A 27,797-nucleotide genomic window follows, 5' to 3' on the forward strand; every position below is an offset into this window, starting at 1 on the left:
CCTTGCCTCTGACAAATAACTGATTATCTCGGTTTTTATCTTTTCAGGTTTTTTTTTAAGGTAACAACTGAAATTAGTTTGCTCAGAATGCTGATATCTCGGAGTAACTTAACCCATAGAATAGTTTGAGTCCAATTGTCAGTGTTTTTGATCACCCATACTAGTTTTTTTTTTTTTTTTTGGTTTTTCTCCGGTACCGGGAACCGAACTCATGACCTTGTGCTTGCCAGGCAGGCGCTTTTGCCGCTGAGCTAAATCCCCAGCCCCCCATACTAGTTTTATAACCTGTCCTTTTTGATATATCACTCCCTAAACTGACCCTGGCCATAGCCCTGAATCACCTCACAAAGTTACATGTATAATTACTGGTTTAAACTGAAACTCTTGTGCCTTGAAGCTCAGTAGCATGAAGGAAAAATTCCAGAGGCATTTTAGTAAGTTTAATTAACTGCTTATGTTGACTCAGGAATAGTATATAGAGCATCGATCCATGGTGTAGTTGATGAATTCCTTATGCAGAAAATATAAGTGATTTGTTATTGCATTGGCCAATAGGAGTGAAACCTGTCTCAACAGGAATGTTGCAAGAGGGAAGGCAGTGAAACTTTCATCTCTATGGGGATTGAACCAACTTGCCAAATCTGGGCCATCAATCATAGTAAATGTGTTCAAAACAAATCATATACCCTCCACAGCTCATTGTAGTCATCAGCACTTTAAAGGTCAACAGTCCAGAGCTGTCACTTTCCACCAAGATTTCAGTAGCCTGTGGTTTGGGCTTTGTGCCTCAGCTGTCTTTCCCAAGGATATGTTCTCATGTAGTTGCACTCTGTGGGCCAGTTTTAACCAAATCTGAAAGGACAAAAGGGCAGTCTCATTTATAAGAGCTGACATTATATTACGTCTTTGAAACTGTTGTCTTGAAAGTCAAGTCACCCCAACCCCCCCCAAATCTTAGAATTACTTAGGGTTTAATTGCATAGATAGATGAGAAACCAAATTTCCTGCTCTAGTACTATGTTAACACTCTTGTAGAAACAGAAAGTAGAATAAATGCCACTCATAATAGCATATGTGTGTACATGAGGTCTGTCTATGAGAGTGTAGGAAACAGGAGATAATTGAATATTTTATCATCACTGCTCTGATTACCTTTCTGAAAAAATATCTTATTTGGAAATAATTTAAAATACTGGAAAGCTTCATGAATAGTACAAAGAACATATGTATATCCCTCACCCAGATTCACCCACTGTCAACATTCTGCCTCATTTGCTTTATGTCACTTTCCCTTTTTGCATGCGCGCGCGCGCACACACACACACACACGAATATATTGTATTTTTTTTCCCGATGCATTTGAGAGAAAACTGCACACATCATACTCTTCCATCCCCAAAACTTTCTAATGTATACCTCCCAAGAACAGGGATACTTATCTGTATTTCTGTACTATGTTCTCAAATATTGGATTTCCTGTGAGTTTAATAGCATGACTTATCCTTTATCTCAAGCTCTACCAAAGATACCAAAGTTTGGATGGTATAAGTCAACTAGTAGTTGAGGAATAATTCAGATATCTGGGGGGGATTTATATTAGTAGCATTTAACATTCTGAAACATACATGATATACCAGTAAATAATAAATAACTAAATGCTGGCATTAGGAATCCTATTCATACCTGAAAGGTTTATCAAGTGACATGTTATAGTCATGTTTAGAGTTTTAGACTTTCATTAATGACCTTATATGTTTAGATATGCAATAAACAACAGTGTTAGAGTTAGCTAGCATTCATTAGGATGCCCAGTACATCTTGTCTTTCTGTAGTTTCATCTTGTTTTCCCGCTTGTGATCCTATCAGTTCAGGTTCTGAAGGATTTAAGCAGTTTCTATTTAGTCAAATGTTATTTTCTTCCTCCCCACCAAGAGACGGTAAAGAAGTAGAAGAGCACTGGTGATCTCAATTGAGTCCTGGATGAGGCAGGGTTCCAGTGGGTAATCTTCAGGGTTCCATACCACATCCATCCCTTCACTGGAATAGATAATGGAGGTCTCTCTCCTAAATGGTATTTACAGCTGTTTTATATTTCCTATCTTAATGAATGTGTAGGTTACACTGCTGTGAACAAATACAATTGAGATTTATATTTCATAATCTATGCAGCTAATTTTGATAGCTGACATTTATGGCAGTTTCCATTTGTCCCCTAAGGGGGCTTGAGCATATATATTTAAATGTCTACACACTGGGGAATCCAAATGAGAATAATAGTCCTTCAGCGATTTAGAAATGGTGGCAAGATTTTCTGTAGGAGGAGGGCATGATGCTAGAACACTTTATGAAATATAGTTGGATCCCTGGTGACTATGATGGAAAAATAGAAATAGTCCTGCGAAGGCATTCACAAGACTGATTTTTTGACAACGTAATTACAAAGGAGTCCTCAATATGTACAAACAACAGGTTTGCTTCTCCAGGTAAACCCTTAATTTATTCATCTGACAGGTTTGTATTGAGAAACACCCTTCTAAGAGCTGGAGATTTGATAGTAAATAAGACAGTCATAATCTATCTAACTTCAGAGAGCTTACACATAAACTATTTCACTTTAATATGTACATTCTAATGTATTTGTGCTCTGACTATACTGACACAATATGTCATTCCACAAACCCTTTAAGTATGTCTTGGATCCACAAGAATTCAGTTCTGAGGCTATCAGACTTACAAGAGGAGAGAACAATGGCTTTAAGATGACAAATCATGGAAAGAAATAATATTGAATAGACCTTCCTGCTTTTAATGATTTAATAAGAGTGGTATGCTTGGAGACTTTTTATTGAGTAGGAAAAATTTGCAGATGTCCATATGTTCAAGCATATAAATGGGTGGGAGAAGGGGCCTGGGACAAGAAGAGCCTCCCAGCAATGTGGATAATGTTCTTCATGGCACGGAGACCACATTTTGTTTCCTCACAATGGCTTCCAGGCTGGAATGACTTCCAAATCAGGCTAGAAAGACAAGTGACTAAAGCACGATGGAAACTCCAGGAAGGTTCTTGTAGGATTTTGCTTGGCAGATTTTTCTAAAAATCATGAGAAAGGTGTGAACTAGCGATCTATTGTTGCACAATATGTTTGAATCACAATAAGTTGAACACTAGTCATCCAATATCCAGATCTCATCTTGGCTTATGTAAACACACTTCTTTTTGTTAAGACTAAGCTACGGTCCTAAATCCTCAGTGAAATGGAAATGGTTTTTAATTGGCATTTATATTAGTTGGGATTACATTTGGCTGTAAGTATAGGTATTTAAAACAGAAGTGGCTTAAACAAGATAGATATTTCTCCCTCCTGTTAAAATCTGAAAGTAAGCATCCCAAAGCCAATGTGCCAACGCTATTCCATAAGTCTTCAGGGACATATGTTCCTTCCATCTTATTGCTTTATGAGATGTGGATTTTATAACTAAATCCTACTTATGATCCAATATGGGGATTCCAGCTCCAGACATAAAATTCATATTCTATCCTAGCGGGAAAAGAGAAGAATAAAGACAGATAGGCAAAAGGTACATGACAGACATCTTTTAAGAAAATATACTGAAACTTCCACCTAACATTTCTATTATGAACCATCCCTTTGTTAGAATTTAGTTAAGTGGCAACGTTTGGCTATAAAGGAGTCTGGAAGTCTTCTCTACGTCTTGAAGTCATATACTTACGTTAAAATTGTGATTTTAACACAACTAAAGATGAAAAGCACCTGTAGTAGAGGGCAGCCAATAGTCTTTACCACAGTATTGCTTATTAGTAATACTGTGAGCATTTAAACCATTTAGTGTCAATACACAGTGCTCCATTTGCAATGTACTTTATAGTATGATTATTTTTTTACCAAGTGAGCTTAGTAGCTGCAGTATGTGGGAAAGTTCTGTTAGTCTCTATTTTCCCTCTGCTAGGCTAATTCATTTTAATGCATATGGCAATAGATTCCCAACATCAAAGTTTGCTTGCCCACCTAGAATCAGGGAAAAAAGAAGCTGGTAGCACAAAATACAAGTAGTTTTAGTTCTTACTACTCTTTGATGTTCTTCATGTTCTTACCGACTCATACCCTCATCTAAATTTGAATCACATGTACATTATGACCTTATTGTAAAGTCCTAGAGTCTCACACGAGAATTACTGTGCTTGTTCTAACAGGATTGTGCTCTGGCAAGCATGCCAGAATTTGATAGCTACAAATAGGGAGATGTGAAAGGAGAAGGGCAGGGGAAGTAATTTCTTTTACCACTGCTGAAATGTCCTGGATTAAGGTGAATAATGCTTACCATTTTGCTGACACGAGGCAGACATACCGCTTAGTGGGAAGAATGAGCAATTACAAAGCTGACTTAATTTCCAATTGGGTTTATGGAAGTACCAAAACATGATGTAGCCCAATGTCCTTAAAAGACTGAAGTAATTTCATTTGTTCTGTCATTACAAGAAATTAAAGCCAAGTACAATTACATCCCAGTGGTACAAAGAATCTGTTAAATGGCCATTGTTACTGACTGAATGAAGTGAGTTTTCTGATTACCTTGACCTGCCACGTTTTAATTTTTTCTGTCCATTTATTCCAAATCACATTAGAGTGTCTTAACTGATTTGGACAAAATAAGCTACATTGCTAGGTGTAGTTTAACCTGAGAAGCTTAAGTTTAATTATGGGCATGCCTTTTAGAGTTCAGTATTTTTAAGAATGTAAATAGTGGGGATTCTTTGTTTTTTTGTGTTCATCCAAAGTGGGCTCAGACTTCCTGAATGCAGTGATTGAGAAAGCTGCCTCCATTAAAGCCCAAGGCAAGACATAACACCAAGACATCCAAGGAGGGTAAACTTGGGTGGTTGAGTGATATGCAATGAAATGACCCACAAGTTGGATGTCAGTATGATTTAGCAAACAAACAGTACACTTTTGAGAGAGAAAGGCAATAGTGTTCAGAATTATGCCAGAAAAAGAGACATAAGCCTGGTAACTTCCAGACCAATTGGGATTTATGGACCCATTACCCATAAAGAATAAGGGGTAATAAATATCTAAGCCAATAAATGGTAGTATTTATATGTAACTGGAGAATAAAATATTTTATAGGATGCCTGGAGAGAGAAAAATGGAAAGAGGGTCACTTCTACCAGTGATTTCTCTCTTCCGGCAAAAAAGTTACTCTGATCTGTGGTGGCTGTGAGTATGAGGCTTGTCATTCAGATTCATTGTCTTCTAACAGTCCATTTATTGATGCTCAGCTACAATGAAGATACAGAAACATTACAGAAAGGCAGCCTTAGTCAGGAGAATGTGCCATGCCTTTTCAGTTTAGTTCAATTTAACAAAACTTTATTGGACACCACTTAGCGTTTAGTACCACAGATGAAAAAAAAAAAAAAAAGAAAAAAGCACCACAGATGGAAAAACAAATCTGATGTAATCCTAACCCTGGAGAAATTCAGTCTTTAGTAAACAATTCATTGTAATATATTGGTTAGCAATTCAATGATTTGAAGAATTAACTTTCCGATCTGATTTCAAAGCATCTGACATGGTATTTGCCAGTCTCTAACATGAGAGAGATCTCCTATAAGTGGTAATCTGGATTTATCCCAGTTCTCTACTAATGCCAGACAGTATGGAAAAACAAAACAAAACAAAACAAAATAAAAACAAGCCAGGCTAGCGAGGCTGTTTGCTAAGGCCCTTTTAACCCAGAGAGCCTTTTTTTTTTCCAGACTGCTAATTTATTTTTTTTCCACCCAGAATGCCTTCCTCTATGATGTGAGCTGTTCTAACCAAATCAATATAGACAAACTACAAAGATTTAGAATGTCTGGGCTGAAAACATTTGCTTATTTAATTAGATAAATAATTTGACAGTACTTCCCGGGAGTTGTATCCTTAATCAGATTGATTTAAAAACAAACAACAAAAAATGCTGGGGTGAAAACCTCAGTCAGGCAGTGTTGGATAACAGAATCTTGGTGCAGAGCAAGTATTGAAGTGAATTCTGGAAGTAATTTCAAAACTCCTAACATGCTTCAGTTGCCTGCACATAAAATTCATCATCTTTGTAACTTTTTGAGCACTCATTATTTTCAGGCTTTGCCTTGCATGCGCGATCCTAATTAAGCTTCAGAAGCACCCTGAGATGTACTTGCACAAATTAGATGACAAGTGTGGGTAAGTTAATCAGTCTATAGGAGGGTCTCTGGCTTATATGAGGGCCTCCGTGGCAGAGCTTAGGTTTGGTAAAAAGAAACTGCTTTAGTTCAGAACTGTTCTTTTGAATTTCAGTACCTCTACAATCTCTCTCTGGCACAGCAGTAGTATCCTCAAGGGTCACAAGGAAGGATCCTCTGGCCTTGTTTCTGAAAAAAAGGAGCTGGGGTAGGGTTTAATCTAACTAAACTAACGGATTTAATCTAACTAAACAGGTTAAATTGAAATGCCTCCTTTACTTTGAAGGAGAATTACCCTAGCAGTGGTTACTATTCTGGATAAAATCATTGTTAAGTGTTTATTGTCTCACAGAGAAGAGAGGATCCTGGGGCCCCGGGGCCCAGCTCTTGGGGAAGAGGAAGTGGTAGGGAGTGGGAACAGCAAAAGGGAAATTCAAACTGTGAATCTGAGGACTGAATCCAGCCCTCAAAGTGCTGAATTCTCTTCTACCCCTTATCTGGTAGACCCTTATCTGCTGGGCATCCCACAATTTCCTCTTTAATTACTGTTTTTAACTATTGCCTTCTGGTTATTGCTAGCTTCCAGTTGGTGTAATTTCTATGTCTTTTCTTTCCTCTTTTGCACAAGTAGATATAGCACCCTAGTCCTTCTTTCCCTCATACTTAGGCTTCTACTGTAGAGAGTTCAGCAAGTTGGAGAAAAAAATACTGTGCGTGGTGTACCTGAGACTCAGAGCTATGAGCTGGTTCTCGCCCTGGCTGAGCTAGTAAACTTACTTTCCTATGGCATACATGCTGTTCCCTACATACCAGCCAAGTTTTCAAACTTTGACTGCGAGTTCCCAGGGAAAGTGGAACATGGACATCTTTCTTAGGAAGCCTGGGCTGTATCCTCTGAGCTTTGCTGACCTGCTGTGCGTGCTTCTGCAGTGGCAAACATGAATTTTCTTTGAAATCACTACAAGTGTTAATTTTTTATCAGTACCTCTGAATTGTGGACTACTTGAAACCAAAGGTTTTCTTAATTAAGCTTTGTAATTTCAGCGTCACATGGAATATCAGTGCCCCCCACCCCAGTATTGGCGAATTCAACAAGCATGTGTTGATAAGCAATGGGTCCAGGCAACATTTAGGTAGACAGGATAAATCAACTTTATCTGTGGGAAGGGATCACCCCCAGGTACAACCAAAATGAAGAAACTATGTGAATTCCCTCCAACTCCAGAACCCCTGCCCTGAATCTCCTGTCAAGTATTTCCCTCCCCTGGTGATGTCAGGACGGGCTCTCTCCACCCTGGACCTTCCTGCCTGTTCTCTGTATTGCTTGTTGCCTGCGTCATCAGTCTTATGCAGAGTTTCCTTGGAAGGAACTTCCACAGCAAGGAAGTGGGCTTTGAAAGGCAGGAACTTGAATATCTACATGATCAAAGTGGCCCAAAAAATTATGTTAAAAATATTAAAAATTATGTTAAAAATACTATGCAGAGAGGAGACTGTCTGGCAAGCTGAAGTGGTGGAGGTGGCATGAGCCACCGGAGATGATGAGGGATGGTGAGTCTAGCGAGGTAGAATTTAGAAGGGTTGTGAGGAAACTAACTGAGCTTTGGATTAAAACTATAGGCATTAAAAATCTAGAATACTATCCTGAGTAAGGAGATATATGATTCCTATTGCTGTTTTATTAGAGGTGTTTTGAGAATATAATATTATGTAAAAGTTATTGAAACAGGGAAAGGACCCCAGAATTCTAGGAAATAAATGCCAGTAATAATGTATAATATTTTAAAAGGAAAATGAAGGCCAAATGGAAAGATGTATTTTTTCTATAAGTTACCAAAGAAAGGGTTAGTATGGGTAGTGGTCTTTGAGAGATAGCACTTCTGACTGACTGGGTCATAGGTCATCCTTAGGTCATCAGGGCCAAGTATTTTTTGTTCAGGGTGCATTCCTCCCTGTAAATCTCATAGGGTCCAGTTGGTCCAGGGACAGCTGAGATCATTTGGCCAAGACCATTCCTGGTTAACTGTTGGATCCAGGAAAGGAATCTCTGTCTTCTGACTCCAAAACAAAGTCTTTCAGTGACCTTATGTTAGCATACCAGATTCCAGACACTTTTTTTTTTTGTTATGCTTTGTTTCTTTTTTTGAGAGTTGCCCACGCTGGGATCAAAAGCCTAGACCCAGCTGATCCTCACACCTAAGCCTCCTATGTGCTTAGACTACAGGTACACACCAGTGTGCCTGGCAGAAAATCTTCTTAACTTCTCTACCTGGAAATTATAAAGTGCTACACATGATAAGGCTTCTGTCACTAGTGCTAAACATTGTGCATATTAGCGGTATAAACTGGCCAGTAAGGTTCCTACACTTTATTTTGTTTGTCCCTTAAAATATGTAACTTTTAAAAAAAATTAGTTGCTCAAATTTTAAAATTGAAATGTTGCTTTAAAAATTCCAATATAGGGGAGCTGGGGATTTAGCTCAGTGGCACAACGTCTACCTGGCAAGTGCAAGGTAGTGAGTTCGATTCCTGGTACTGGAAAAAAAAAAAACAAAAAAATTCCACGATAGGGATTTTTTAAAAAATCTGAAGATCTGGCAACAGCTGACCAACATTCTAACTATCTACCCTGCCTTCTGTAGCCTCCCATCCCCTCAATACCTAAAGACCCCACCAACCATGTCATTCACTCATTCATTCATTCACTCACATGATATCTGTGGCTTCCGTGGGCATTTCAGTGCATGGCTCCTGCTTTATGTGTCCAGTTGGCAAACTTATAGAGCTCTGAGGAAACACACATCTACGGAGAAATTATTTACAAAGTATATGTATGTTAGCGTAAAATTTAAAGTGCCTGTGTTCTATTTACTTTTCACTTACTTGTAGTAGAAGAGTAGAGGGAGAGTTTTCTTACACAGTGGAAGGAAGGGACACAAGAGGAACGAAACTCACATTTATTAAGCTAAGTGATTCCTATCTCAGTGCTTTCAAATTCATTGATAGGCTTAAAAGTCAACAATGGATCACAGCATTTTTTTTAGGTTAAGCATAATACAAAACATCAGAGTGAACCATATACAGTTAGAATAAATATTATTTCATGTTAAATTTTGTTCCTATTCTCTGTATATGGATCAAATCTATATTTGTTCATGGGTGGTACATATCCTGCTTCAATTATATACACACTGCCGTTACATTGTGTGTAGTAATTTTTTTGTTGCTTTCACTTAAACTAAAAAGCATGGTTTATTACATAAAGAACAAACAAATTTTGCCATGACTATTATATATGACACACAGATTGCTAATCGTAGGAGTCTGCCAACATTCCTTTTAAATGCAGGTATTGAAACATTCCTATATACATTTTTATACTACTAAGCATTACTACTCACATATTTTCAAAAATGAGCACAATTGACAAACATAAACATAGTAATCATTTTACTTCACGCTTTAAACACCTCTACTGTGTCATAATATGAAAAATAGTGTTTACTGTGGTTCATTGACAAAAAATAAACTTTTTAAGCCATTGAATCTCATTTAACCCTCTCAAAACCCCTGTGTGAGTAGAGTTTGGGGCTCTAGCAGATTATGGCAGTTTCACAGTAGTTAAAGTTCCCCATAATGGTCAGTTGTTGGAAGAGCTCCATGAATATCAAAAAGGAATTGTCACTCTGTATTGTCTGTACTGTTCTTTTGCTATTTTGTAAAAGGTTGTCTGTCTGTTAATGTTTTCCTCCTTTTATTTTTAAAATTAAAAAAAAAAAGGAATTGTCTGAGGGCTGGGGATATAGCTCAGTAGCACAAGTGCCTACCTGGCAAGCACAAGGTCCGTAGTTTGATTCCCAGTACCCGCCCCCACAAAAAAAAAAAAAAAAGGAATTGTCTGGTTGGCTAGATCCTTGTGAAAGACAAGTCACTTTTAAGATGAACAAGTAAGATTATTCAGCTTCTAAGGACAAAGTTGAAAAAAAATGTATATATATTTAAAGTAGCATACAAACCTAGATATCCAGAAACTTCTTCATTGGTTAGATTTGTAAGCAAAACTTATATAAAAGGAATAACAATTCTAAGTAGAATAGTGAATGCATTGAGCATAGAAGTGTAAGCAAAATGGAAAAACATAAAAATTAGTTTAATGCAGAGACCTCATGAACAAAACACAGACCACATGGGAAATAGTATAAAGAATCAACAAATGGGATCTCACCTTATTAAAAAGCTTTTGCACAACAAAAGGAATCACCAACAGAGTGAAAAGACAACCCATAAAGTAGGAAAAAAATTATAGTCAGTTTTCCTTCTGACAAAGGACTTATGTCTAGAACATATAAAGAATTGAAAAAAATCAGGCCCCCAAAATTCAAAGACACAATCCAAAAATGGACATCTGAGATGAATATACACTTCTCAGATGAAGGATTACACATGGCAAATAAATACATGAAAAAAGGTTTACCACCAGTGGTTATTTGAGAGATGCAAATTAAAACACTGAGATTCCATATCACTCTAGAAAAAAATGGCTATCATCAAGAAATCAACCAATAACAAGTGCTGGAGGGGCTATGAAAGAAAGGAACACTTCTCCATAATTGGTGGGAGTGCAGACTGGTGCAACCACTATGGAAATCAGTGCGGAGACTCCTCAAAAAACTAAGAGTAGATGTCCCATTTGACCCAGCTATTCCCCTTCTGGGTATTTTTCCAGAAGAATTAAAAACATCATACCACAACGATATATGTGCACCCATGTTTACAGCAGCACAGTTTGTAATAGCTAAATCTTAGAAACAAGCCAAAGGCCCATCACCCGAGGAATGGATATAAAAAATGTGAGTTTTTTTTATATAATGGAACACTACTCAACCATAAAGAAGGATAAACTTGAAACTTTTATTGGTAAATGGATGCAACTCAGAAGAATACTCATAAATGAAATAAATCAGACCCACATGTATAAACATCATAATGTCTCACTAGTGTGAGAAACTGAATGAGTAAATAAGATCCAAAATGTACAGTAGATATTGGGATTAGGGATGAAACTGTCCAAATAAAAAGAAAAACTGATGAGGAAATGGGGAAAGGAAGGAAGTGAAAAGGAAAAAGAAAAAAATATATATATATATATACACATACACAAGATAGTTAAGATAATTATACAGTTAGTATCTCCTAGTTCCTTGTAAAGAAAGGTTTGTGCTAATATTGTTTGGACAATATTTCATGCCTATATCTTGTGCTCTGAATAGCTGTTATGAATATAACAATACACCATGTATTAATTATTGTTACTCTCCTACTAGCTTTAAAACTTTTATAGTTATTTTAAATTTTTATCTGTAAAATAAAAATAATTAATTTAACAACTTAAAAGCTTATTTCAAGAGTTGTGCTGTAAAAAGGTGTTAAAAGAAACCTTCATGATGTGTTCATTCAGAATGATGTTCATTTTGGTAAACCTTAAACATGTCTTCAATCAACAAATTTTACACATATTGCTGCTGCCTTCATTATTGTAATACAAAATATTCACACAACAAATGTAAGAATTTTAGCCAACAAATGTAAGAATTTTAGCCAGCAAATATGCCCTTGAGGTTTGTATATAATAATATATTACATGCAGTATATTTACATCCTTACATTTTCAGACAACGAGAAGAAAAATACTATGCAATTGTGTCCCTTATGAAAAAAATCTCACTTGAGCATAAAGGTGGAATCCTCAGACTGAAATTTGAAAGATCAGGGTATAGTAAGAATTCTCAAGAGTAACTATGGAATAGAGTCAAGTATATATATTTCAATTGTAGAGCATTTGTCTTGCATTCATGAGAACTAGGCTTGATTCCCCAACACACACTCACACACACACACACACACACACACACACACACACACAGATAGCAACAGACACACACAGAGACAGAGAAGAGAAAGAGAAGAGTGAGGAATGTAAGAAGAGAATAATAATTGGTATAACTGTAGTAGAATATTTGTTTCCAAAAACTAATCTTAAAATTCAAGAATATATAAATGATGTGCTTTATGTGTCTTGCTTACTAAATCTTCAGTTTAAATTGCTCTAAATAGCAAGTACCATCAAGACATTGATAATTGTGTTGATCTGTAGAGAAGTACAGGGACTAACTTTCATTAGTATCAAAAATATGTACAAGATTCTTTGGATAGTATTAAATGTGTTTCAAGATAAAATGGGGAGGATCTGACTTGCCAGCAGCTCTTTATATTTTACCTGTAATATATTAGAGAAACCCAAGTTTTCAAGAAAACCATTCAGGTTGAAATGAAACCAAAAGAGGAAATAAAAATATGAACATATGATTTTTTTAGATTCAAGTTAGTCTTAAAATTCAAATAAATTGTTAAAAAATGGCCTGGGGGCAACCCTCTAGGTCAGTGATGGCAACCTTTTAGAGCTTTCAGTGATACAAGCAGCTGGGTGGGGCAGTTTTTCATAGGTTCACTATGACTCCTCCAGGGGATGTATTTTTAGTCCTATTTTACAACAGAGAAAAATGACCTATACGGAATTAGTTTTCTCCAATGTACCACATTATTGCTAAGCTGCAGAGCAAGTATTTGAATCTCATGCTGTTTATCTTGCTCCTGACTGTCATGGTAGGCCACTAAAATACATACCTTCATGTCCATGAAAAGCTCCATTTTACACTGTACATCTGGACTACTAAAATGGCTTCTTAATCTTCCTCCTTGTCTCTTCTCTATTTATCCTCTTGGGCTACCAGTGCATTTATCATACAGTGCCCACAATATCCATTAGCTCAAGGTCACACGTGTAAGTATTCAACATTATTTCCCTTCCCTTCTCTGGAAGGAATCTATTCACTCTCTTGCCAGCCCAAGTATGTAACCCTATTCAGGCTGCACACTTATCTTCCGTTGAAAAGAAGGGCAGCTAACTCTCTTCCTCCTACAGCCATTCAGTCTGCAGACTCAAGACCAGTCTCCAGAGTCACCTTTTGCCTGGAATTCTGAACACTTAGCATCAGTCTGTACCTTCCTTTCACTGCTCTGAACTTCAGTAGCACTCCAGGCTAAATGATTTATATGCCACCTTACACTGTCTCTAGGCAGCAGCTGATCATGTGTCTGCATTTCTCAGCAGGATACTGTCAGGTCTCTCTTAGGTCGAGGCCACTCCATCTTTCAAGCTCTTGTATTTCATAGCAACTAGCACAACAGAGAGGCTCAGTAAATACATATGGATATTTTATTGCTATTTCTGGGGAAAAGAAAAAGCAAAGAGAGAAAGACGGGAGGAAGATTACTCTCTGAAGGTCTCAAAAGCATACTTTCAAAGGAGCATCCTGTCAGTTATAGAATCTTGCATTTGTGTAAAGAAGAGAAAGGGAAATAAAATATCCTCAGTGGGAATTTCAGACATGTGGGAACACCAAGACCATGTGATTGTGGTCATGTTTCAGAATAGCCTGAGGTATAGATAGAGATATAGGACAAAGTTTCTCAAGTATCCTTCAAGAGATGATAGTTGACGTATGAGAAAAAGCATTCCACAATCAAATAAATTTTGATAATACTTAAGTGGCATTAAATAGGTCTCCACCATACAAGTTCTAGCTTTTGGTTTGTTCATGTTCATTAGAAATCACTGCAAAGTGACTGCACATATTGTTTGACCAAAGAACTCCATCCATAAGTAGAATATTGTAGAGATTATATTCACTGAAATATTTGGGAAATGTACCTCATGTAATATAGAAGATGTGCCGTCCTTGTCTATGACATATCTTGTACACATTTTTCATGTACAGTGAATTTGCATTTTTGGTATGGTCTTATGGAGGTTATTCTAGATCTGAGATTGTTCACTTACATTCAGCTCAGAATTGGTTAATATTTTGGGGTTGATGGTGATCATAGAAAAATAGCAATTGTTTTAAGACCATGAGCCTCTGAGAAAGGAATAATGTGTTAGTAACTTATTGGAGGTGTATCTATACAAGCAACTTTATAAGGTAAATTACACCTTATATAATGGGCCTCAATTATGTAGATGCTAATTTAAGATAGCACATATAGAACAACAGCATAGTCTCTTTTGGATTTTTCTTCCTCTGAGCAATCCTATAGGTTATGTATTCTTACAAATATGTTTAAGACTTTTCTATTCAAATCTAAATCTCCTGTCTTACTTTCTTTGTTGGTGAAACACAATATCAGGGACTTGCAAATTCCACAAGAAAAGGTTTATTTTGGTTCAAAGTTTCAGTTCATAGTCTTCTGTCCCTACAGTATAGCATGGGGTGTGGCAGGGTAGAAGCGGTTCCTGGAAGGGCAGATGGGAAGCAGAGAGAGCCTGAACTGAGGAGCAGGGAAGAGATAAACCCTTCCAGGCCACACCCCCAGTGACCTAACTCTTCCCAGCAGGCTCCACCTCCCAGCAGCAAGTCAGCTGTAAGACCCTACAATCCAGTCACCTTCTCAAGCCCCACCTATGAGTGTCTGAAGTTCAGGGGACATGTTAGATCTAAACCCTAATGTCTCCCTAGTTTTACCCAGCTATAAAATGAATTTCTCTTATTTTAGCCTGTGTATAGAGCCGGCTGAGGTACAAGAGAATAATCTTTTTATGTGAAGTAACCTTGAGTTCCTTTTCTAGAATGCACATGTAATTAATACAGCTTAGCAATAGGATAATATAGCTTCTTATGCATTAAGTATACTCATAATGCAAGTATTGAGAACAAAAGTTGGACATAAGAAATTACCCTTCAGAGGCTCTGTTTGTAGTATATGTAAAGGGGCCCCATTTTTACTGAAAAGCCTTTGTGTGCTTTTCTTCAGTTGCTTTAAATGGAATGAATGTCTTTGGCGTTACAACCCTTTAGGTATCTTATAGTAAAACAGGCATAAATGAAAAAGAAAGAGATTTAAGTGATAAATAAAAGGAAGAAACAGGGCAGCAGAGATATTTATTTTGAATAGAGATTCTGGAACAGAATTGATTAAAACAATTACATTTTCTTCTGAAATTAAGAATTTTCAATCTGGAGTTCTTGGTGACTTCAAGTCCATGAACACTTTTAGAATAAAATATTAATCATATGAACATATACCAAGCTTTCTGGGGAAGTCTCATCATATTGTCAAAAGATTTATTAAACCTCCAAGAAGGTTAAGGAGCACCATGTCTTTTAAAGTGCGATGAATCAGAAAATATATCTACCACCAAAATCCTCAGTATCTGCAATCGTTTAAGAAAATGCTCCTGCTAAGGAGTCAGAAGAAGGATCAGGAGAGGAGGATATACATGGGACATTATAGTGAGCAATCCCTCAGGTAAAATTTAGGGTGAATTGAAGATGTGTAGAACACATGATTATAAAGGTTAGAAAAGAATTTTTAAAACAGAAAATTGGAGTTTTAATACAAGATGAGTTTAAATTCCTTTAAAATGGAAAAACTGGTGTGGCGAGCTTAGCACAGGGGAAGCAGATATAGGTGAGCACAGGATGGTAGGGATAGAGGGGTGAAAACAACGATCTCATGGGGAAGGGAAGAGACAGCACTGGATTTTATTACACTGGGAGAGAAACAGAAGTTTTAATAGATTAAATATCACTGTTAGAAAATAAAAATGAGCCCTATAGTCTGAGTAGGTTGTAGAGTCATCTATTCTTTCCATTTTAATTTTCATAGGGAATCCATTCTTTGATCTTGGGAGGATGATACATGACCTTTAGTATATTTAACTCCTTCCCCCAAATGTGTTACCTGTGTATTGATAGATTCTTTTAAAATTTCACCTTTCTAAGGAATAGCTACCACTTTATTTTCAATATTAATATTTCACTTCAGCAAGACACTATTATCTGATTATCCATTCTAAATCCTGGAAATGTTAGTTTCTGGTACTCTTTAAAAAAAGAGAAAGAGCAGAACTTGAAAACAACAGATTGCGAACAAAAAGATGAATAAACATGAACCCATCTAGGCAGCTATACCAAGAACAATTGTATTGCTTGAATCTTACTTGGAAAAAAATACTTGTATTTGTCAGAAAACAGAAGTACTCACTGATTATTCACTTACAAATAATTGTTGAATACCTATAAATATCAGGAAGTATCCTAGACATTAAAGAAAGAGCTAGATATGACTGTAAAAATGGTTAAAGAAAAAGTTAGAGGGACACAAAGCTGCAAATTGTTTCCAGATGGAAGGATTGACCAAAGAGACTCGCTGTAGATGAGATAGTGACTAAATGATAGTTTGGAAATGTATTGAACTGCCAGTTTAAAAAAAGGTCTTATGTGAACACAAGAATTGTAACATCAGTACAATAAGTAAGAGAGATTTGGGGCAGGGGATATAGCTCAGCAACACAGCGCCTACCTGCAAGCAAGAGAGTGTTGAATTTGATTCCCAGTACCAAAAAAAAAAAAAAAAAAGAAAAGAAAAAAAAGAAGGATTTTGTGCATGAGGTTCCCAACCAAAGGAATGACGTACTGAAAAGAGAGTTTAAGAACGACTATCCTGATTTTATAAACAGGACTATAGCAGGAAAATGTTAACTCAAGAAGGTCTGGAAATAGGGTATAACTTACAAGTAAAATGAATAGATAAGGATTTGATTGTTGGTGGCAATTACAGAAACTTGTAAGTGTATTGGTTAAGTATTTGATGGCAATAAAGTTGAGGCAAGAGTGCAGACGAGCAAAAGTGAGTATAAATGTAGTCCAAAAGCCTGAGGTTGTACCTCAGCAGGATAGGATAGCACCTGCCTGGCAAGCATGAGGTCTTGAGTTCGATTCCCAGTACCTAAATGAATGAATGAATGAATATAGGCCAAACTTCCTATTCACCAATAACTTAACTTCTCAGAATATCACAATTTCAAATGTAATCATCCATACTTAGTTTTTGGTTGAGTTAAAGTCCCAGAACTCTAGTGTCATGGTGAGGTACAGGATCTTTGGCAGCTTTTGGTCAGTTCAGGAGTTTCCTTTACAAAAACAACTGACCCTATCCATGTCATGACAGTGGACAGTGGACAACCTGAAAACCAGCACACAACCCATAACACTATGTTAGAAATCAGAGAATGAATAAATGTCAGGGTTGGGTAGAAATAAGGAATGATATATGCAGTAATTGACAAAGATAAATACCCAAAGACCGTTATACACTTAGTTGATTGTATACGATGGAAACACGGATGGGAATAAAATTGTTTTCTAAAGCTGTAACAGCATTTAAATAACATACCCAGTTATAATACTTGTTTTTAAACCTGCTTATAACATTTTTATTACTTTCTTGGAGCAACTTCCTAGACAAAAGCTTCCTCATTAACATCCTTTAATACCCTCTTTAATCTTATGTTGCTGAAATACCAGTTTGGAATGAAAATTAACTTTGCCCAAACCTGTGGGTATCTATACTGTTATGAATATCAATGGCACAGCCTTAATATTTGTCTAAGTCAGCTCTAGCTGCTAAAACAAGACACCATAAAATAGATGGTTTCACAATTCTAGATGCTAAAAATATGAGGTCAGGATGCCAGCATGGTCAGGTTTTGGTGAGGTACACATTGTCTACGCGCATAGCAGGAAGACAGCAAACCAGGTGCCTGGCCTCCTCTTATAAGGGCACTGACCCTATGCAGGAGGGTTCTACCTACCTAACCTAATTCCTTCCCTAAGACCATCACCTCTAAATCCCTTTCCATTCACAATATAAATTTTAGGAAGAGACAAATATTTGGTTATAACCATATTCTCCTTTGAATCTCTTTACTCTTGAGAAATTTCCTCCTACTTTTTGCAATTTCTCCTCCCAACTCCTTCCAGACATTACTTAGGATTTTATTCTTATCTGATCAGCACCCTCAGTACTGGCCTTGTCACTTCCCAACCTTTCTTTTACTCCATCCCCAGAGACATCTTTCTAAAAGCAAATTTAATCATGTGACTACCTCCCTTAGGGGATTGTTAACAGATCTTTTAGAGAAAGCCAAAACTCTTAAAATAATTGGTCTTCCCACTCTATTTCTCCAGCTTCATCTTTGTCCATTGCCTCCCTAGACCTCTATCTGCTTAATACCTATGTTCTCCACCTCAGAAAGCCACATGTTTTCTCTCTGTTTTGAATGTCATATCTTGTTCTCTACTTGGTCAACTCTTCACTTTATCCTCGCAGGGCCAGAGTTGACACTCCTCCTTTCAGAAAGCTATTCCAGATCTTTCCAAGGCTGTGCCAAGTGGCACGGACCCTGTCCCCCACCTCTGCCTTTTGCTTACATTGTATGTATACACACTGCCTGGTTTCAGAGGACAACTTACACACATACTGCTATGTGACTGTATTCTTCTTTGGACTATCAGCTCCTTGAAATGTGAGGTTTTGCCCATTCTTTAGTATACTCAGCTCCTGACATGTGGCAGGTAATGAACATAGCTTTATTAAAATGAAAACATCATCATAACCAATCAAATGTAAACTTGAGCATAGACAAGAGCTTTTCACCACTTTGTTAATTGTTAGTCTCACTCAGTCCGGTCCTGGCATCTACTTTGTACTTTGTTAAAAGTGTGTTGAATAAGTGATGAGTTGCTCCAAAATAAATAGTTCTTTACATTTCTTGCCTTGTTTGGGAGAAATAATTTTTATTTTAACCACAAATGAAATAAATATCAAGAATTAGCTACGTTTATTGTACAAAGAGGTCCATGGTTAATTCAATGTAAATTCTGTACTGAATTTGGTAGTAATGTTTTCCTAAAGCAGTGTAAAAGGTACATAAATATCTTCAGATTCAACTTTTGCCCCTTTTCTTGAATTTCTGTTTTTTTCTTACCACCCTAGAAAACTGCCCTACTTAACTATTAAGGGTCTAGACCCCTAGGTTTTCCTAAAGTGTTCCCAGATAGCTTTACTGGAATGATAGGATGAAGTTAGAAATGTAAGATAACTTGGGGGGAAGGGAAGATAAAATGGAGGAAAGGGAGGAAAGAATCTATTAGGTAAGCAATGCAAGGTTAATTTACATTCCCTCACTTAAAGTAACTCACAAAGTTCTTGCTATTATTTCAAATCTACAGGTTAAAAAAAATTAGGTACTCAGAAAAATTTGTGAATTGCCTTGAGTTTGTACCTTTGTGTGTAGTGTAACAGAGATTGGAAACTTCTGCCACTTCTCCAGTTTCCTTCAAGGAATAGTATTGTTTACAGTCTCACACATGTCACATGGAGCCCCCTGCCAGATAGATGTCTCATTAAACTTGAGCTTTAGTTCCTTGGACTAAATCTCTCCCTGTCCTTGCACTGAGTTCCAGGAGCTCTCTTTCTCTATAGTGTCAGCTCAGGCAGACGTTTCTGCTTGGACCAATCTAGACTTCAAACTAAGTCCCTTCAGTGAAATAAAACAAAGCAAAACAACTCTGCATTTTGTGTCTTCTGTATATTATTAAAGATTGGGAAAGGGAAAATGTCCAGGGTGGAGTTACCCTTATAGATCAAGGTGACTCCTTACACACACACACAAACACACACACACACACACTCTGTCTCTGTGTCTCTGTCTCTCTCTCTCTCTCTCACACACACACACACACACACACACGCAACACACTTTGCAGCAAGCAGCCTATTCTTCCATATTCCCATGTAGAAGAGGCCACGGGTTGGTTTTTACCAAGCCAGAGTTTCTCAGAGTTTTATCTTCCATCATAAGCAGCCTTATGAACACTTTTTCACAGGTACTCTCCCTGAAATTCTGAATGAATTCAGGTTTTTCTTCCATCTCATCACAGTATAATTTAAAATTCAGTGAATAGAAGTTTGCATTTTTTAGGGGTCAAAAGCCTATGCCCTCTCAAGTCACACCGGGCAGTCCTCTTCATGCTTGACATGTTGGGGAAACACTGCCTGTGTAAGGTTTTTGTACAGAGATTGTCTTAGATAATAATAATTATCAGAGAAACAAATGGTCTATAAATTGCTTAATTTTGTCTAGTGGTACTTTCGTCAAAGATGGTGGTCCTGCTGACTTCAGCCTTGCCTCTTTCAACCCAGTTGTTGCACAGTCTTTGACTTTTCCATGGAAAATAAAATTAGATCCGCTGTCACACACAGCATTGTGAATTACTAAGCAGCGCCTGCTTTTGAAGATAGTTTCAAAGCTTCTACATGCCAATGCCTGAAAAGATTTCTATGGTCAGCGTCTGCATATCTCTGGAATTTTTTTTTTTTATTTTAAAAAGAAAAAACCAAAATTTCAAAATAAGATAATAGAAAGGTAACAATGATTAATACATTGTGTATTGTTATCTTTAACTTAGTTATTCAGAGTACAAGATATAGACATTATCTAAACAGTATTAGCACAAACCTTTCTTTTCAATGAACTAAGAGAAATTAGTAGTATAACTATCTTATATATATACTTTTTTTTTTTTTGCTTCTCCCTTCCTTCTTTTCTCCTTTTCCCATCCCACCCAGTTTCTCTTTTCTTTTGAATGGTTTCTTCCCATTTTACAATATCTATTATACATTTTGGATCTCATTTACTCTTTCAACTTCTCACACTATGGAGACAATATGATATTTGCACATGTGCATCTGGTTTATTTCACTCAAGTATGGTTTTGAATTACATCCATTTACCTATAAAAGCCTCCCATTTATCCTTTTTATGGCTGACCAGTACTCTATTATATAAAAAGACAACAGCATTTTTACCCCTTCCTTGGTTGGTGGGCATTTGGGTTGTTTTCAAGATCTAGCTATTACAAATTGTGCTGCTATAAACATGGGTGCACATACATCACTGTGGTACAATGTTTTAAGTTCTTCTAGGAGCATACTCAACAGGGGAATAGCTGGGTCAAATGGGGCCTCCAATTCTAGTTTTTTGAAAATCTCCACATTGATTTCCACGGTGGTTGCACCCATCTGAACTCCCACCAACAGTGGAGAAGAGTTCCTTTCTCCTCACAGATCCTCCAGCATTTGTTATTGGTTGATTTATTTTTTTTAATGATAGCCATTCTTTCCTGGGTGAGATGGAATCTCAGTGTTGTTTTAATTTGCATCTCTCAGATGACCAGTAATTTTGAACATTTTTTCATATATTTATTTGCTCTTTGTATTTCTCCATCTGAGAAGTATGTATTCATCTCAGAAGCCAGTTTTTGGATTGAGTCTTTAAATTTGGGAGGTCTAATATTTTTTAGTTCTTTATATGTTCTCAATAGTAATCCTTTGTCTGAGGAACAGATGGCAAACATTTGTTCCCACATTGTGGATTGTCTCTCCACACTGTTGGTGGTTTCTCTTGTGCAAAAGGTTTTTAATAATATGAGATCCCAGTTGTAGATTCTTTGTGATAGTCCCTGTGCAATCAAGGTTTTATTCATGAAGTCTTTGCCTACACCAATGTCTTCAAGAGTTTTATCTATTCTATCTTCCAGTAGATTTTAATATTTCTGTTTTAATATTTAGATCTTTGATCCATTTTGAATTTAGTTTAGTTCATGGTGAAAGATAGGGTCCAAGATTAATCTTCTGCATGTGCAGAGCCAGTTTTTCCAGCACCATTTGTTAAAGAGGCTATCTTTCTTCCAGTGAATGTGTTTGGCACCTTTGTCAATGATAAGGTGGCTGAGTATGTCTGGAGTTTTTTCTGCATCTTCTAGTCTGTTCCATTGATCTTCAGGTCTGTTTTGTTATAGTTTTTTGCCAGTACCATGCTGTTTTAATCACAGAAGCTTTATAGTATAATTTCAAGTCAGGGATTGTGATGGCCCCAGCCTTGCCTTTGTTGCCCAGAACTACCTTTTTATAGGTCTCTTCTGGTTCCAAATGAATTTTAGGATTGTTTTCTCTAATTCTGTGAGATATGGTGTTGGAATTTTGATCAGAATTGCATTAAATCTGTATAACACTTTTGGAATTATGGCCATGTTCATTATATTAGTTCTTCCTAACCAAGAGCAAGTGATAGCTTTCCATTTTCTGCTATCTTCTTCAATTTCCCTATATAGATGACTGTCATTTTCAACATAGAGGTCTTTTACATCCTTCATTAGATTTATTCCTAGGTATTTCATTTCTTTGGATGCTATTGTGAAAGATGTTGTTTCCCTAATTTCTCTCTCAGTGAGTTCATCCGTGTACAGGAATGTTATTGATTTTTTAGTGTTTTTGTATACAGCTATGCTAATGAATTTGCTTATTAAATCTAGCAGTTTTTTAGTGGCATTTTGGGGGTCTTCTGTGTGCAGTATCATGTCATCTGCAAATAATGATAATTTAACTTCTTCCTTTCTTATTGTTATTCCTTTTCTTTCTTTTGTCTAATTGCTCTGGCTAAAGCTTCCAGGACTATGTTGGTAAGAGTGGAGACAGTGGACATCCTTGTCTTGTTTCTGATTTGGGAGTGAAAGCTATCAATTTTTGTCCACTTAGTATTATGTTGTGTCTTAGTTACTTTTCCCTCATTGCTTAGACAAAATACCTGACACCCAGGGTTAAGGAAGGAAAGGTTTATTTAACTTACAGTTTGTGGAGGTTTCAGTCCATACTTGGCTGGCTCCAAGGCAGAGTGGCACATGGCAGAGGGCCAAAGTTCATGGCAGAGGAACAGCAAAGCAACAAGCACAAAAGGGAGAAGCAGCAACTGGAAGAGCAAGCCTCTTTCCCTCCCTTACATTGTATGCTAACTACCTGCCCCAGGGCAAGTGTAGCGCTCACATTCATAATTCCAACATTGGACCATGCATCAATCACAACTCTAGAAGCCTGCCCCATGACTGCATGAGGCTTTGGGGGGGACATTCAGACACAAACCATAACATGTTGGCTATTGGCTTGTTATAAATCGCTTTTATCAGATTGAGATAATGACCTTCTATTCTGATTTTAGGTAGGGGTTTTATTATGAGTGGGTGCTGGACTTTGTCAAAAGCTTTTCTGCATTTATTGAGATGATCATATGATTTTTGTCCTTGGCTCTGTTAATATGGTATATTACATTTATTGTTTTATGTACAGTACATTGAAACTGGGATGAATCCCACTTGGTCGTGGTATATAATCTTCTTAATGGTTTGTTGCATTCTGTTTGCCAGAATCTTTTGAGGATTTTTGCAACTCTACTCATTAGGGAGACTGGCCTGTAGTTCTCTTTCTTAGCTGGGTCCTTCTCTGGTTTTGGTATCAGGGTAATGCTTGCTTCTAGGAATGAATTTGAGAGTATTGCTTCCCTTTCAATTTCATTAAAGAGTTTGAGAAATACTGGTGTTAGGTGTTCTCTAAATTTCTTGTACAATTCAGCAGAGAATCTGTTAGGGCTTGGGTTTTTCTTTGTTGATAGTTTTTAAATTACATCTTAGATTTAATGATTGATATCATTTTATTTAGGATTTTTATGTATTCTTGATTCAGCTATGGTCATTCATATGTATCTAGGAACCTGTCCATTTCTTCTGCATTTTCCATCTTATTAGAATACAGTTTTCAAAGTAGGTGTAGATGATCTTCTGGATTTCCAGGGTCAGTTGTCATATCACCCTTTTCATTCTTAATAGTGTGGACTGAGTCTTTTCTTTCCAGATCAATGGAATTCCTTAAACTTTTCCAGCCTCTTTTTCCATGAACCAAGCTCTATTCCTGGTAGTTCATTTCTCTTTACATATACACATACGCATCTTATTGATCCTAGGCCTAGAAGTTTGCTCATATTGTTTTGTCTTAAATCTTCTTCCCACCTTCTTCACTTGCCTTCTGTTTCCTTGTGTAGAATTCACCCTTTCCCCATTCTGCCTCTCTGCAGTCAGTTACGTAACCCCCTTTCACTGTCCCATAGCACAGTACTTTCTTCTTTCAGAGTACTTTCTACTACTGTGGGCTGTGTTGAAATTGTCCCCACTGCTGGGCTCTAGGCTTTTCTTAGAAAAGGGACACACTCCTGTAGTCATCTTGTTTGTGTGGACTCAGTGGCTGATGCAGTCAGTGCTAAAAAAAAGTTGAGTTGCTGATGGGACTAGAAGTCAGTGATACTCAATCCTGTGCTTATGTCATTTAAAATATTGTACTAGAGCCTTAGGCAGCACTAGAAAAAAATGTAGATGGTAGGAAGATAAAAGAAAAAAAAACCCTCACAAAATTACACACATCTTCTGTTTGGACAAATTTCTGAAGTACTAAGTGAAAGTTTATATATTTTAAAATACTTCAAAACAAAGACTTGGTGCCAGAAATACACTTGGAAATGACAGCTGCTTGCCACTGGCAAGCTATGCTTAAACCTGTTACATGTACACACTGAGAGAGAATCCAGGGCCTTCATGTATCTCCCATCAGATAAAATGTACAGAGGGAAAAAAAAATTATGTCAGCAAAAGTGAGAGCTAACCAGCACAAATCTGCAACAGCCAAGTCAGGCAGTGACTAGCTCAAAGCAATACATGGTGAAGCAGAAATCATGTTTTTCAGCTCTGCCTACTTCAGACACTATCTCCTTCCTTAGGAACAAAGAGGAGATTTTGATGGGAATCAAGAGGGGAGAACCTGGAACTGACTAGAAAGGTATATTCTTATGCCTTTGCTCTTAGGATCTGTTTAATGAAGTTTTTAAAATTTTAAAACAATCTGAATTGGTAGTGATATTTTTATTAGTTTCTAAATTAAGGGCAAGCAAATGGTATCCAAATCACTTTTGTTTTTGCACTTGTTTTCCTCATTTGTAGTAATGGGCCTGTCTAGGAATTATGACAAATGTACACAAACCTTTCCCCCCATAAGCGTTGGCAAAGAAAACCTGCACACAGTCACATGTAGCACAGAGTAGGCTCTTTTACTTCACTGGTCAGCATTCGGGTAAATAGTAGCTGAGAGTCATGGGCAGAACGATTCACAAAAACAACTTCAGAGTCTAGCTATCTGCTGTGGCTCTGAGCTGAGACTTTTTTTTTTCCCTTTGCAAAGGGAAGCTGCAACTTCAGCATCCTCTCTTGGAGGCCTTGGCAAGGTTTTAGGCCATGTGTCAGGGGAACCCTTGCACGCATTACCGTGACGGAAGCCACAGGCTGGCCCCAAAGCACTGAGGACTGTTTTCTCCTAGGAGAGTTTGAGCAGAAACATGGGTGTCACATAGTTCAAGGGTACCTTGAAGAAAGCCAATGCCGATGTAGGAAGGGGACTGCCCAAGACTCAAATTATTAGTTACTGTTTCATTGCCTTTGCCCTCGCCATCTGGCACGTAGCCAATAGTTTTTGCCTGGGTGTTTTTCTCTCTTCAGTTCCTTGAGACAACAAGATTTTGGACAGTTAAATAGAGAGTTTTCATATACTTTTAAAGCAGAGCCATGGTGTATACTGCTCTCTGTGGGTGAAAGTATTTCATTAATGAATGCAGTGTGTGTTCTTGATAAAAGCCAAAATTAAACTGGTTCACTGTTTTTGTCCTGCTAGTTGCAGATGACATTTAGGTGTATTTGGGGTGGTGACTCAATTTCCTGTAGGATAGCTGGCAACTCCACACTGAGGCTTTTTTTTTTTGGTAGGGATGAAAAGGTCAGTTACTCGATGTCCTAGAACATTTGGTGTTAAAATTCCTAAAAGTGAAGGCTTAATAATGAAAAACTGAAAAACTACAGCTAACTTTTAACCCCGGAATTTGGGAAAAAAGTACTATTCTCAGCCCTATGCTATTGCAATAATAATTATCTGGGCACAGTTTTGTAAACAGTTTGTTATTCTGTTGTTCATAATTATTTTCTTCATTACTGGTAGTGTATATGTTCTGGATCATTCTTCTTTCCTTCCGATCATATTCAAATTTTAATATTCACCATGGTAACCCACAGTTTGGACAGAAAATAGATCTTCTGAAATCAACTGCCCCTCTTGTTACTACACTACCTTCTGAAGAGCAAATCTTTTATCTATCTATGTGCATGATGTCTTGAAGTATCTACTTGAAACTTGCCTGAATTACTTTTCCACATTAAAAAATAAAGGCTGAAATATAATATGTGGAGCCTATCTCGCCAGGTCCAAGGTTTGAATTCGTACTTCTGATTTCAGAAAAGCTTAAGGAAGTTACTGAAGACGAAGGGAGGTTGAGAGAGAGCTATGGGCTGAGTCCTTGCCTGGGCCTCAGGAACTCAGAGTTAGACCTCCAAGTTTCAGTGATACAGAGGGGAAGAGTCCTGGCTTCCAGATGACTGAAAAGACACAGTGAACAATTTACGGCAATGCCTCTAACCTAATGGACATGCTAAATATGGACCACTAGATCTTAAAATAAGTTAAAATTATATTTAACATTGTCCCTTTTGCTAAGAAGGAAAAATTTCACCCTTAAATTTTAATTTGCCTACCAGGGTCAGCAGTTGTTTGTATACCTAATATACGTATTTACAGAGATTCGTACAGGAAAAAAAAAAAAGTAGAACAAAAGAACCGAAAGTGGATAGCAAATCGTTCAAGAATACTGGATAATGAGGCATGGTGACGCATATAACAAATACTTTGAAAGTTACTGTAACTTTTATAAATTATACGTAAGAACTTATCTGAAAACTCCCAGGATCCTGAAATTCAGTCCGTGAAACTCTTGTTATGTTACTGATAATTTATGGAGTCTAAATTTCAAGAGTAGAATTGCTTTTCCAACAATCCAACAGATTGGAAGATCACCTCTTCATGTAAGTTTCCCAATGTCTAGTTGACAAAGTTTTATAAGATGGGCCGTTAGGAATTATGATTTTTCCATCTATGAATGGTTTGCTTATCTCTATGCTAATGTTTTTAAGTTCTCGGGAATAGATCAGGGTAGGCAGAGTGCTCCTGGTCCCCTTGGTCAGCTTTTTAAAAGTTGAACTGGCTTCCCAGAGCCTTTGGATATGGTCTTTTCATTTCCCTGCATTTGTCGTTTATTTGTACATGGTGGGTTGAAACACCCTTCCACACTTTTGCCGCTGGCATCACAAGACTATCCTGATCTTATGCAACTCCACAGGAAAGCACGTATGCAGGTCAGGTGTAAACTCTCCTTACTTTGTGGTTCATTCGTGTTGCTGCTCCTTTAAGATAACTGTTAGATCCTTCTGGATATGAAAATGCACCATATATCGCTCAATGCAAAGGTGTCCGGGACCCCATACATAACACAATGTTTGTTTGGTTAGGTTTTCTTTTTTTGTTTCTGTGCACCCCAAAATTTAAAAGCCTAGTGCTTAGCGTCTGGGTTGGGTATGGAAAGAATCTGCTCCTAATGCAATTCCCACATTGATTTAAAGAAAATCAAGCCAAAACCCTCGGAAAGGAACCCCCAGAAACTCTAACACGTCATACCTCCGCAGAGATTCTGCGAGGGTCCTTGTAGCCCTGTCTGCGAGCAGCCTCGCGGGGCACTCGGGTCTGGAGTGGTCCGGAACCGGGTGTGCGGGGCGCGCTGCGCAGGGGTCCTGGGCGTGGGGGGGGGATCGGGGCAGGTGCGCGCCGCACGCGCCTGCGCAGGGTCCTGCCCGAG

General features: G+C 37.5%; 1 protein-coding gene and 1 long non-coding RNA gene across 8 annotated transcripts in view; one reads left to right on the forward strand and one right to left on the reverse strand.

Annotated features, from left to right (window-relative positions):
- The window catches only part of Pde4d (phosphodiesterase 4D, cAMP-specific), a 1,338,202-nt gene that overhangs the window by 1,254,866 nt on the left and 55,539 nt on the right, over positions 1-27,797 (forward strand). The gene's annotated exons all lie outside the window — the stretch shown is intronic.
- On the reverse strand, positions 204-27,769 carry LOC106149464. Its single transcript, XR_001235669.1, has 3 exons — positions 27,620-27,769; positions 8,937-9,029; positions 204-852 (listed from the first exon to the last, which is right to left on the reverse strand). It is a non-coding gene; the product is annotated as an uncharacterized LOC106149464 (long non-coding RNA).

Source organism: Chinchilla lanigera, unplaced genomic scaffold, assembly GCF_000276665.1.
Source record: "Chinchilla lanigera isolate Chin_1 unplaced genomic scaffold, ChiLan1.0 scaffold00045, whole genome shotgun sequence".
In the NCBI taxonomy this organism is placed as follows: Eukaryota; Metazoa; Chordata; class Mammalia; order Rodentia; family Chinchillidae; genus Chinchilla; species Chinchilla lanigera.